Consider the following 14081-nt stretch of genomic DNA (forward strand, 5'->3'; position numbering starts at 1 on the left):
AGAGGGAGGGAGAGAGAGAGAGGGAGGGAGAGGGAGAGAGGGAGAGGGAGAGAGAGGGAGAGGGAGGGAGAGGGAGAGGGACAACCAAACAATTGTATGCCAAGAACTATGCTATGAATAATTTTTCTATCTATGAAATTGTTAAGAGTAAAAAGAAAATTTATGGTAGTCTCTTTGAAGTAGCAACCTAAATTTAAAAAGCTTATTTCGGTAGTATACAAGTGCTTAGTTGAGATGAAAGCACTTTAATTATCTTAGCCCTTTGTTCAGGCATCCACTGAAGATCTTTGAATATCTACTACAGAAGTAAAGGGGTACCACTCCACTGCTTTCTAAGCTGTGCTACAGATTTCAGCACAACAGCTCTGCATTTTATTTCAGGGGAAATATTTCATCATCACTGTTGTGCTATACTGTGAAAGAGATCCTTGCAGGAGGAAGTGAGTCACTGGGCATGGGGAGCCTTGAAGTTTTATGAGACTCACAGGCTGTGCCTAGAGGACACCCCCTTGAGGGTTCACGCACTTCCTGTCTGCTCCTGCTTCCTGACTGCAGATGCAATGTGACAAGCACTGAACCAGGCTGCTTTTGCTGTACTTTCCCAATGATACTATGTCCACTCCAAAATAAATATGCCCTCCTTCGCTTCTTTTCTGGTATTTGGCCACAACAGTAAGAAAAGTAATTTTTACAATCACAAATTCAATTTCCTTAAATTTTATAGAGTTAGTTTGATTTATGCTGGTGTGAATTTTGGTAATATATGTTGTTTGAGAATTTTGTCTATTTGTGGACATAAACCTTTATCCAGAAATCTCAAGAATCTAAGTTCTGTAATAATGTCTTGTTACATTTTTTTGTTTTTTTGTTTTTTTGTTTTTTGGGTTTTTTTTTTTTTTTTTTTTTTTTTTTTTTTTTTTTTTTTTTTTTTTTTTTTTTTTTTGAGACAGAGTTTCTCTGTATAGCCCTGGCTGTCCTGGAACTCACTCTGTAGACCAGGCTGGCCTCGAACTCAGAAATCTGCCTGTCTCTGCCTCCCAAGTGCTGGGATTAAAGGCGTACATCACCATTAGCCGGCTACATTTCTTTTAAAACTAATTTGTATCCTCCCTTTTCTAGCTAGCAATTGCTTTACTCATCTTTTAAAAGAGCAGGCTACTGAGTTTCCTTTACTCTATACTATTTTCTTACTTTGAGCTTATTGTTTTTTCCTCTCTGATTTTCTTCCCAAACAACAATATAATGATGTAATATGGTCTGGGTTCAGCTCACCATTAGGATGAGGCCCTGAAAGGAGGAAAACCACTTTCCAAACAGTGGCTAAGCTCTGCATAGATTTTGCAGCCCTAAATCTTGTTTGGTTTGCTTTTGTTTGTGGTCTCTTCACTGATTAATAAGTTATCATCTAAAGTGTGTTGATTAATTTCCATGAATGTAAGGTTTCCCCAAATTTCAGGTGTTAATTTCCAATTTAATCTCATAAACATAAACTTAAACATTGACTTGACTTTTTTGTTTTATGGCTAGCTTGTGGTTTATCCTGGGGGATTGGTCAATCTGTGTTTGAAAAGAACATGTGCTCTGCTATTTTCTAGATAAGACTCCAAACACAGTAGTCAGGTATAATTGACTTTGTGCAGGGTTTTCTGTGGTCTTAGTCACTTTCTACTGTTGAGCAGTTATTGAAATCCTCACAGTGGCACTGAAAATCTCTCTTCCTGTACTTCCATGTGGAGCTGAGTCACTAAGGAGCCCTTCTGTTCTCAGCTGCATTCTCTCCAGATTCTTCATGTGTACTGTTTTGCGAGCTAGATTGGCTTTCATTCTTTCACTTTGTTTTTAAGGAAGAGATTTTATTATTTATTTATGTGTATCTGTGTGAGTGTGTGCATGGGTGTACAGGTGCCTTGAAAGTCCATAACTGCTCCTAACCATGAATCTTTCATCCAGTTCTTATTCTTTACATATCATGGTTTTATAATTCTTCACGCGTTAAGTACAATTGTGATCATACTCTCCCCTCACACCTCCCCTTAACTCCTCCAAAATCCACCCCATTTCCTCCCAACTACCCAATTTCATGTCTTCTTTTTGTATATTATATATTTTCATTTAATGTAAATGAGTATTTTCCTACATGAATGTACTTTATGCACGCATGGTATCCATGGACATCAGAAGACGTTGAGACACACTGAAACTGAAGTTACAGATGCTTGTGAGCTATCACATTGGTGCTGAGAATTAACCTCATGTTGGTGTGGGGTTGTATGACGGAGCATAGTCTACCTACTATGACCACACTGTTGAGGAAAATTGCTTCTCTAGAAGCCATCACCAGTCAACACTCCTCAGTTAGGTGTGAGGACTCCTGAGCACCTATCCTTTCCATGCTAAAAGACACAGGGGACTCCTCTTCTGCTGGTGGAGATATTAAGCAGGCAGTCACAGAGGCTGTGGGTTTGTGCATGCAGCCACCAGCCATGCATGGAAGGCACTGTTTTGCTCCAGTCCTCCATGACCTCTGTCTCTTTCTGTCTCTTCACTCTCAGAGTCCCTAAAACTCTAGGAAAGGGGATGGAGTGGATGTCTAATTGTGGCTAGCCCTTCACTGACATGCATTCTTACACATTCTATGCATTGTGACAAGTCATGAGTTTCTGTGTTAACCACCATTTTTATAATTTTTCATGTGCCTCGTGTCCTTTTGGTCATTCTGTCCTCTATTGCCTTCTTTCATATTTGACTATTCTTTTCTTATAGCATATTAGATACAATTAAATATTATTTCCACAATGTAGTGATTACAGTAACAACCTTCATCATTGAGAGGGTAATTAATTCTAATAAAAGATAGTAAACTTGTTTGTTCTATCTACATTTTTCCTTTTATGACAGTTATGTCATGTAGCATATAACATACACTCATATTTTGCATATCAATGCTAAATACTCCAGAACACTGTGTAGTCACTCCCGAACATGACACATCTTTAAGAAAAGCAATGACACAGGGAGACAGATGCAGACTTACATGGCTTTATATTTGCCTGCATACTGACCAAAGACCTTTCGGCAGAATTTCTTAAAAGCAGGTCAAGTTGAAAACAAACATTGAAGAGGGCTTTTCGCTTGATATGTCGGGTGGCTTTGTGCTCCGTGGTTTCTTCCTCTGTTTTTCTTTCTTTCCCCTCTCTGTGTGCAGATTCATCAAGCTGTTTTGTAGCCAATACTGTTTCTAAAGCAATGGGATAATGCTCTATTCTCTTCTATTATAAATATGGTTTTCATTGTGTTACATCTACACAATGGAGTACTACTCAGCTATTAAAAACAATAAATTTATGAAATTCTTAGGGAAATGGATGGATCTGTAGAATATCATCCTGAGTGAGGTAACCCAATCAGAAAAGAACAAACATGGTATCCACTCTCTGATAAGTGGTTATTAGCCCAGAAGTTTGGAATACAGGAAGAACAACCCACAAACCACAAGAAACTCAAGAAGAAGGAAGACCAAAGGTGGACATTTCATTCTTTCTTAAAAGGGGAACCAAGTACCCATAGGAGTGGCAGAGATTAACTATGGAGCAGAGACTGAAGGAAAGGCAAGCCAGCCTAAATATAGCTATCTCCTGAGAGGCTCTGACAATATCTGACTAATACAGATGTAGAGGCTCACAGCCATTCATCGATCTGAGTACAGGGTCCCCAGTGAAGGAGTTAGAGAAAGGACCAATGGAGCTGAGGGGTTTGCAGCCCCTTAGGACGAACAACAATATGAACTAACTAGTACCCTCAGAGCTCTCAGGGTCTCAACCACCAACCAAGGTCTGCACATGGTGGGACTGATTGTTCTGGCAGAGCGTGTATAGTGGAGGATTGCAAATTCAATCATCAATGGCCCTGTGAAGGTTCTATGCCCCAGTGTGGGGGAATTCCAGGGCCAATAAGCAGGAGAGGGTGGGATGGCAGGCATGGGGAGTGGGGAGGCAGCTGGGGTTTGTTTTTGTTTTTTTTTGTTTGTTTCTTTGTTTTTTAGAGGGGAAACTGGGAAGGGAGAAATTTACATATAAATAAAGAAAATATCTAATAAAAATTGAAAAAAAATAAAAATAAATATGGTTTTCCCTTGTATTTAAAATGTGTCTTTCTTATTCAATAGCTCAGAGTGACACATAGCAGCTTAAATGTCGATCTCTGTTTTTTCTGAGCCTTGTTCATGAGGTCTTGAATTTGAAGAATATAGTGCTGCTAATCAAATTTGAATTTTTCAGCCATTGTTCCTCCCATTTGATTTTCTTTCCCCATCTTTCCTTCCTTTTTAACACCTCTATGGTGTGTATTAGCAAACTTAATTTTGTCGCATGAGTCAATCAACTCTTGCCATTTGTCCTTTGCGTTAGAGTTTTCATTGACCTGTCCTAGATCACAGGCTCTCCTTTTATCTCGCTGTCCATTAAGTGTACTTTTGAAAACATTACTCGGAATATTGTTCTTTCAAATCTAAGATACCATTTTGAATTTTTTGCTTTATTCTCCTTTTCTGTACTAAATTCGTTTCATCACTGTTACCATATTTTCATTTACTATTTAGATACATTTTCCTTAATCTTCTAAAATTTTCATATTGGTTAACTGAAATATTTAACTGCCTAATCTAACATCTATGCCCTGATAGAATCTATTATTATTATTATTATTATTATTATTATTATTATTATTATTATTCATTTTTGCTTGGATAATTTAATTTGCATCTTCTTGCATCTTTATCTGTAAACTTTTGATTTAAAACTGGGCAAATCACTTCAGAACTATATAGTGAAGCATATTTATATTCCAGTGCACTTTATAGCTATGTATTTAACTTTTCTGGAAGTAAGTTGCTTCCCAAAGCATTGGTCTCTGCTGTTGCTGTTTATTCTCAGATCTTTTTTTTTTCAATTTAAAGTTTTATCCTTGATTTCTAAAGTTTCTTAACCCATTTTCCTTGTGTGGAAAGGTTCCTCTCATGTGGTTTTTAAATGTCTTTGTCCTTTGGTACTATATTATTAAAAGATACTTTAATTTGATCATCTAATTAACAATTTCATTTTCTAGTAATCTTTGTCTAAAGAATATCTTTATCTTTTAATTTCATGAAGACATTTTGTTTTATAGACTTTCGTCCAGTGTCTGAAAATGAAATAACTTCTGACACTTAAAATTTTTTGTTAGCATATATGTGTGTGTGTGTCCCTGTATGCTTGTTTGTGTGTATATCTGTGTATATCTGTCTTTCTGTCTCTCTATCTCTCTGTCTCTGACTCTGTCTCACACTCTGTCTCTCTCTGTCTCTTTCTCTGTGTGTCTGTGTGGTGTGTGTATGTGGTGTGTGTGTGTTTCTGTGTGTGTGTGTGTCTGTGTGTATGTGTCTGTGTGTGTTTGTGTGTGGGGGGGTTTCTGTGTGTGTGTTTGTGTGTGGTGTGTGTGTATGTGTGTTTCTGTGTGTGTGTCTGTGTGTGAGGTGTGTGTGTGTCTGTGTGTGAGGTGTGTGTGTGTGTGAGGTGTGTGTGTGTGTGTGTGTGTGTCTGTGTGTGAGGTGTGTGTGTGTGTGACAACAGTCTTGGCCATCTGGGTCAGGTCCCTCATATTGTTTCTAATAGCACTGTGGCAGGGGAGCTTCTGCCTCCTTTCTCCCCACTGTGGTTGCCCTGCATTCCAAATGCTGGCATGTAGGATACGTGCTGTTACTCTTTATGTGATCAAACTCACATGGACAAGCTGGGTTTTGAGTACACTTACCCACAGGTCACTTTCTTATCATGTTCTGTCTCCAGGTGATAAACAATCTGTCTGCTTATTTGGGTATCTTTTTAGTTCTATTCCCATGCCCTTCCTATGACTATGGTGAGTTTCTGACATGTTCAGGAGGGAGAGCTATGTGATACTGTGGGCGATTTGGTGTGCAGAAGCATGCTATCCAGGGACAGTCATCATTCTGCCTTTATCAGCCCCGGAGCACCGATGTTCTCTGTCTAGTCACCTGCCCTATCCTCAGCCCACGAGCAAACAGCTTCCCCACCTCTACTTCCTGCACACTGTTGAGATGCTGGCCCATCAACTCTCACTGATTGTCTCCAAGAAAAAACTTTTAACACATACTTTGAGCCATTGGCTTTGTGTCCAGGCTCACCTGGCTTCTCACCACACTTATCTTTGATCTGTGTTTAACTTGGGTTTTCCTACATTTACTAACTTTATGAATATGATCTTATCTGCCTTCTATAGTTCTGTAATTCTTAAACATTTCCTGATTGCTGGTGCCTGAAAAAAATCAACAGTCTTTTTCCCCCTGTCCTGGTTTGAATTTACACATCCATAAAAGAATGTTGTGTTTTATGAGATCATTACCGGCTTTCAGATGAGAGTAGTAATGGATCTGGGAGATGAGACAACTATCTTTACCCAGCTGTTTTCTCTTGCCTTATATGTAATTAAAAATCTATCCTGTTTCTGATAAATGGTAAGATTGCAGAAATATTTCATATGGCTGTCCCTGTGATATTTTGAGTGACGTTAAAAATAAAGCAGAGAATGGGGTTCATTAAGAGTTTGCTAGTTTCAAACCATGTCTTCAGTTTGGTAAAAAACTGAGTGCAAAAAGGAGAATTCTATTCACTCTGGAAAATTCTGCACACACACACACAGAGAGACACACACACAGAGACTTACACAAACACACACATACTACTACTACTACTACTACTACTACTACTACTACTACTACTACTACACACACACACACACACACACACACACATCACTGTAACACCAATGATTTTATTTTTCTATCGAGGAACCAGAGAAATTTTGAGTACCTATCACAGAGGAAAACAAGAAAATCCTGATCTTTTTATTTCCCAGAAGGCAAAGTGATATAAATTACCCCAGTGAGTGTCAACTGCAGGTTTCTGGGCAACTATGGTCTGAGCAATTACTCTAACAGTCAATAACAATGCAAATCTGATTAGCTCATTTCAAATGTGGGGCATAAAAAAGCTAATTAAATTGGCCTCCAGACAAGGAAAAGCTGATAACATATCAAGTTTTAGAATGAAGTAAGACATATAAATCTAGTTTATTAATATTAAATATTTATAAATGTATACATTTCATTACTTAATCAGACTTTGGCATTCATCTTTATATTAGAAACATGTTGCCATAATATTCTTCAGCAAATGTGACATAGCTGATTTGTACTAAGTCCAATAATACTTCATAGAATTTGGAAGCAAAGCTGGAGCCACCCATCGGTTGTAAATATCCTCTGTGGGGGCAATGTCACCAGTTATGCGCAGAATTCGTAGTCACAGGATTTCAGATGGAATGCTCTGATTGGTAAGACTGCTCTTACACCTTTGCATTTACCCCCGTGCTGCTCCCCAACAGGAACACTCCAAGCATGGAGATAGTTGCACATCACATGAACATGTCTTATTGGGTTTGTCTTTGCTAATCTGGAGTTCAAAGTCTGTCCTCAGGTCAAGGAGATATTCTGGTTGAACTTCAAACTCCTTTTATCCAAGACATGGGTCTTCCCAGTTTATATTAAAAAAAAATTAAATATCTTAACTTATAGTTGCTCAAACAATTCAAAGAAAATGGAATTTGTAACAATATTTTTATCCTTTCTAAATTATAATGGAACCTAAATCACACTGAAACCAAACAACATTAAAGATAAAGTGAGAAACCTTGTTTTTAAGAGTTGAAACTTAAAATTGTATTTTGCTATGTATGTTAGAACAACATGTCCTTCTGAAATAGGAGAGATGCCAGGTGCTAAGTGGAAAACATACTTACCTTTATCCACGGATGGTAGCATCCTGCTCCTGCTCCTGCTATTACTGAGGTACGAAGATCCAGAAGAGATCTCTTCTCACTCAACAGGCTGTGGGACTTTTATAGTCCTGCTTCATTGTATGAGGGTGTGGCTCATTCTAAGGATCACTTTTACAACTTCTTATTAAACTGCCTTATATAAATTACTTTATAGACATACAGGATTTAGCCTTTTCGATTGAAATGATGCCTACTTATAACCAATCACCTAATTTATTAATTTTAATTATTTTATGCTTGTGAGTGTTTTGTCTGCAAAGAATGCTGATGGAGGCCAGGAGTAGGGGATCAGATCAGGGAGTAACAGAGAGTTGTGAGCTGCTATGTGGGTTCAGGGAATCAAACCCAGGTCCTATAGATGAGCAGCCAGTGATCTTAACCACTGAGTCCTAGCTCCAGCTTCATAATTTTATTATTTGACCACACGTTTTACTATGTAATGGCACAATTCAAATCAGTGAACAGCAGTGGCTCGAAGAACACTTCAGCTTTTCCCAAAACCTGATTGCCATTCTCCTGAGTAAAAGAAGGAACGGCCCAATTTCATGTCTGTTACTATGATGAAATACCCTCAGACAAAGAAACTTGCAGTAGAAGTATTCATTTTCATTTACAGTTCCACGTCACAGTCTATCACCGCAGTAAGTAACGTTGGCAGGAGCTTGAGCCAACTGGTCATATCTCATTGCAGTCAAGAGCTACAAGAGAATGTGCATGGCGCAGGCTGTGGGGAAATAAAGGGGTAGTGGGAGACCCATGTCCTTCCAGGGCTCAGAGACACTGGGCAGGCAGACACAGGAGACTGCTGTGTGCTCTCCATGCTACTAGGTGGGCATTGGGCTGTGGAAAGCCACGGAACCCCAGTCCACAGCGGTGGGAGGGAGCAGTCCAGGGTTCCTGGGCCTCACTGAGGCCAAGGGCGACAGATTCTAGCTCTTGGGCATCACAGGAAGTCACTGGACACCACGAAACAGCTGAGAACAGGTGTGGCCCCCCGGGGTGGCAGTGACTCCAGACCCTAAAGGAGAAGCAGGTAGGGAGAAGGTGTGGGCAAGAGTCCTTGGTTGGTCTGGTGCGAGATTAGACACGGCTCTTTAGGGGAAGGCCTATTCCATTGCTCCAGAACAACAAGTCTAGATGAAAGGAGGCAGTCCATGGTTTTAGAGCTTTATTGTAGGGGAGAGAGAGAGAGAGGGAGGGAGGGAGGGAGGGAGGGAGGGAGGGAGATACAGAGAGACAGAAACAGAGAGAGAGTAAAAAAGTAGAGGCCAGCCATGGCCAAGTAGAGAGAATGGAAAGAGAGGAGATAGGAAGCAAGAGGTGAGAGTAAAGACAAGAAAGAGACAACCTTAAGAGAGAGAGGAGGGGCCAAGCAGCCCTTTTTATAGTGGGCTGGGCTACCTCGCTGTTGCCAGGTAACTGTGGGGCAGGGCATATCTGGCTGTAGTCAGATGACTGTGGGTGGAGTCCAGCTAGAATACTAGGAGCTTGGGGCATTGCCCTACCTTGACTGATAGCCATAGGTTAATGGATTAGAGAGCTCCTGGTGTCAGGTGTCTATGTCTGGAGGAGTAGCTCACTGTTCTTGTAGAATTTTCTACTGGGTCTCTGGAGTAAGCCTCACTCAACCAGAACACAACATGGTCCAACAAGAATGGACACATCCATCCTTATTTGGTGGCTCAATGTACTCAGCAAAGTTTTGTATTCTTGCACACTTTAGGATCCACTGCCTAGAGAATGGTGCAGCCCACAGTGGGTTAGATATTCTCAAAACAATTAACTTAATTAAAACCATCACCCATAGACATGCCTGCAGGCCAAACTAATGTAGATAATCCTTTGTGGAGACTCTCTTCCCATAAGTCTTGGTTGTGTCAAGTTGACAAATCTGACCATCACACAGATCGTGAAGGAAAACAAATTCTGGGTATGGTGTAGTAAGTAAACTTGTAATGGAAGGATTAAAAGGCTGAGGCAAGAGAACTTTCAGAATCTGAAGCCAGTCCTGGCTACATAGCAAGACTCTGTCCTAAAAAATTTTTAAATTGCTTTGGTGAGTCACACATGTAATTCCACTAGCTAGGAGGATAACTCTTGAAAATTGTTGTGTGTTACAGGCTAGCCTTGGCTACAGAGTGAAACTCTGACTCAAAAAAGAGATAACAAGGAGTAATTTTGCAATTATGAGTTATAAACTCAAAGACAAACTCAACTATTCAAGTGATGCATACTAAAATATAACTCGTATCTTATTCCATAAGTATTTCTGTCTATTAGAAACATGATTTCTGTAGATAAACTTCTAAAGAGAGTAATTGAGTTTAAGTCTCTCTCCAGTTTCATTTCTATGAAAGTTATGGTATCTGGTCTTATCTTGAGGCCTTTGATTCACCTACAATTGACTTTTGTGCCAACTGATAATTAAAATTATGAATCTATTTTCATTCTCATAAATGCACCTATCCAGTTTGATCAACACTGTTTACTGAAGATGCTGTCTTTTTTCCAGTGTACATTTTTCTTGTTAAAAAAAAAATCAGGTGTCAATAGATGTGTAGAATCATGTCTGGGTTTCAATTCCATTACCCTGATACACATGTCTGTTTTATGTCAATAGCATGCTGTTTTATTATAATAGCTCTGTCATATAACTTAGAATCTGAAACAGCAGCACCTCCAATAGTTCTTTTATTATTAAGGAATGTTTTAGCTATCCTGGCCTTTGTGTGTTCCACATGAAGTTAAAGATTTTTTTTTCAGATTCTATGAAGTATTTCAGTGGAATTTTGGTGACGATGACATTCAATGTATGGACTGCCTTTGGTAGGAGGGCCATGGTTACACTATCAATGCTACTGATCCATGAGCATGGTCTTTCCATCTTCTGGTGGCTTCCTCAACTTCTTTCTTTGATAGCTTAAAATTGTTATGTAAATATGTTACCTAACAAAGGCTGTAAATGTTTTGTTAAGGCAAGCTGCCATTGGTGTTAAAGGGAAATTAATTGAAAAGGCTCTATCTTATCTTCATTTCCGTCCTTAAGGCATTCTTATTTATTCATCTGATTATTCATTTAGAAATATTGATCTTGTCATATATATAAAGTAATATATGAGAAGCATTCAGCTTTATGAGAAGTTTTTAGTGTAAAAAGTATATTACAACAGGAGAAAAGACTGTTAACTCAATTCTGCAAAGTGCAGAACACATATTCTAAATGTGTATATTTTAAAACTTTTAACTTTTGTATTTTAACTTTTAATTGTGCAAATGTAAGTCTTAATTACAATACCCATCCCTCCCACGTATACTATTTCCCCAAGCTCCACCTAAAACACTCAATACCCTTCCTAGTAGCTATGTCTCAGCATCCAATTGTCAGTCAGAGGTATTGTCCCAAGTGGTGCAGCTTGAATGTTAAATGTCCCCACATAGGCTCTGTCCCCAGCATGAAGTGGTTATTAGAAGCCATCTAGGAAAGGCTATGGCAAGCAAGTGAGTTCCTGGAGATGGCAACCCTTTCACATTACTGTAATGTTTATGATCTGAGATACAAGGTCTTCAGAGACTTCATCTCAGGATTTCTTCTTACTGCCTTTCTTGTTACTACTGCATAGTCAAATAATTCTTGGGCATTGGTCCACCCTATTGAGCAAATTTCCTACAGATCAACATGAAGATGAACTTTCATGAAGCAATGCTGTTTAGATGAATTAATGAACTCATTTAATTTGATTCAAATGATTTTAGGAACAAAGTTTAAGGAGGTGGTTTTAGTTATTTTGTCAGAGAGATGTAATAAAGTTAGAATCAAAAATAGAATGTGGCAACTCATAGAATAATAAGTGAAGGCTGCATATGAGTTTTCATAATTACACTAGGAAGAGAAAAAGCCTTGGGACAAATTTGTGATCAAGGAAAATCATTCATTCTGGGTCACGTCCAAGGATGAGGCCACAGGTGTGCACAATGATAAAACAAGACGATGTGAAAGTGTGTGTGTTTGTGTGTGTGTGTGTGTGTGCACGCGCCCACACATAACCGTGCATGCTGCTGATTTTCCTCCTTTCTTCCTTTTCTCTCTGAGTCACAAAGAATTAAGGAACTCTGAGCCTCTTGCCTGGCCACCTAGGTGTCCTTGAGCTAGGGGAAAAAAAAAAAGAGCCCAGGTAACAAAGCTTTTTTTCCCCCTTAGTCCCTAGTTGTTATCAGCAGGAGTTCAAGTGTCAGAAGCCAGGGACTTTTGGCTACAGAATAGCAAAGAGTTAAAGAAAGAGATAAGTTACCAAAAGTGAGCAACTTTTGCTCCAGCTATGGCAGACATCACCCTCCTACTGTTCTCAGAGAACTGGAGGAGGAGCTGAACATCAGCAGGTGGTGTCTGAGAAGGTGGTGGAATATTTTTTCCCATTAATTTATTCACTTTACATACTGATCTCAGTCTCCCAACCCCCTCTCACATAGCACCTCCCTCAGTCCCTCTTTCTTTCTCCTCTGACAAGGGCAAGCCCCCCTGTGTTGCTGCATTTTCTCTGCCCAATCACATTAGGGTAGTGACAGGCCTGTGAGTGGACAGGAATAGAGAGGCGGAGCTAGAAGTTGAGAAGTTGAGGAAAGAGGTCAGAGGTAAAGGAGAGGAGGAGAAGCGAAGTTGAGGCAGATGAACAAAAAGATGATCCAGACCACATAGCTAAGGTTTTTATAAGGTTACAATAATTGGGTTAAAACATTATCTTTATCATTTGGCTCTGAAATTGTTGTACTGGCATCTTGTAAATTGTGATCTTATTGATATATAAACCTGATTGGATAATTAAACTTTAAGAGTCATGTTTCTACCAGGGTTACTAGACCCTAAGATGACTGATTGTGGGGTGTGTAGAGCATTGCATGTAAGCGAGATGATCTTGCTAGCTGCGAGAGAAGAGCAGGAGCCCGTCAGGAGCCCGTCAGGACATAGTGATGGGGCCGGCCAGTAGTGGCACTAGGGAAGGAACATGGTAGAGTGATCTTTTTTAATATTTCCTGCAACATCTTGGATACCAACCCATCCTGGCACTTCAAGTCACTGCAGGACTAGGCAAATCCTCTCTCCCAAAGGTACACTCTTAATATTAAAGCGTGGGTTTGTTTCAGTTTTTGGTTTTTTGATTTTTGATTTTTGATTTTTGATTTTTTTTTTTTTTTTTTTTTTTTTTTTTTTTTTTTGATATCAGGAGAGAACATGGCATCATCCCATTTGGTACCAGCTGAGGTTTCTCTGTTTCTAAAGCTGGGCTGATCATCGGGGTGATGATTAACTTCTTGTACCCATTGTTGCCCTCAGCTTCCTGATATGATTTAATAATAAAAAATGCTAATGAGTAACTGTGTACCCTGAGGATTTAAGGTAGAAATGACCTTCCTTCCTTCCTTCCTTCCTTCCTTCCTTCCTTCCTTCCTTCCTTCCTTTCTTTTTTTGGTGGTTATTTTTGTTTGTTTTCTATTAATTTATTTACTTTACATCACTGCTCCCTTACACAGTCCCTCCACCATCCCCCATTTCCAGTCTCCTTTGAGTGAGTAGAGGCCCTGTTGGACTCCACCCCCATAGTTACCTGGCAACAGCCATGTAGGACTGGCCCACTATAAAAGGGGCAGCGTGTCTCCTCCTCGCTCTCTTACTCTTGCCTCTCTCATGCCTCTTGCTCCTCTTGCTCCTCCTCTCACCCCATTCCCTACTTCCCTCTCTCCACGTGGTCATGGCCAGCCTCTACTTCTCTCTCTCTCTCCTTCTCTCTGCCTTTCTCTGCCTCTGCTACCCTCTTAACTCCCCTCCCCATGCCCTGAATAAACTTTATTGTACACTATACCTTCATGTGTCTGGTTCCTCACGGGGAAGGGATGACTTGGCATAGGACTGCCAAGGTACCCCTTTCCCCCATACCTCACCACACTCCCATAGAACATATCTTAATACCTCTTTATTTTTTTTATAATCACAACAGGCCCCTCGTCTCTATCCCCCAACCCTGGTGCATCAAGTCTCTGCAGCCTCATCTTTTCTTACTGTGCTAGACCAGGCAGCCCAGTTAGGGCAATGAAATCCACAGATAGGCAATAGCTTTAGGGACAACTCCTACACCAGCAGCTTTTTGGACCCATATGAAGACCAAGCTGCACATCTGATATATATATATATATATATA

This window comes from Mastomys coucha, unplaced genomic scaffold (genome assembly GCF_008632895.1).
Source record: "Mastomys coucha isolate ucsf_1 unplaced genomic scaffold, UCSF_Mcou_1 pScaffold14, whole genome shotgun sequence".
NCBI lineage: Eukaryota > Metazoa > Chordata > Mammalia > Rodentia > Muridae > Mastomys > Mastomys coucha.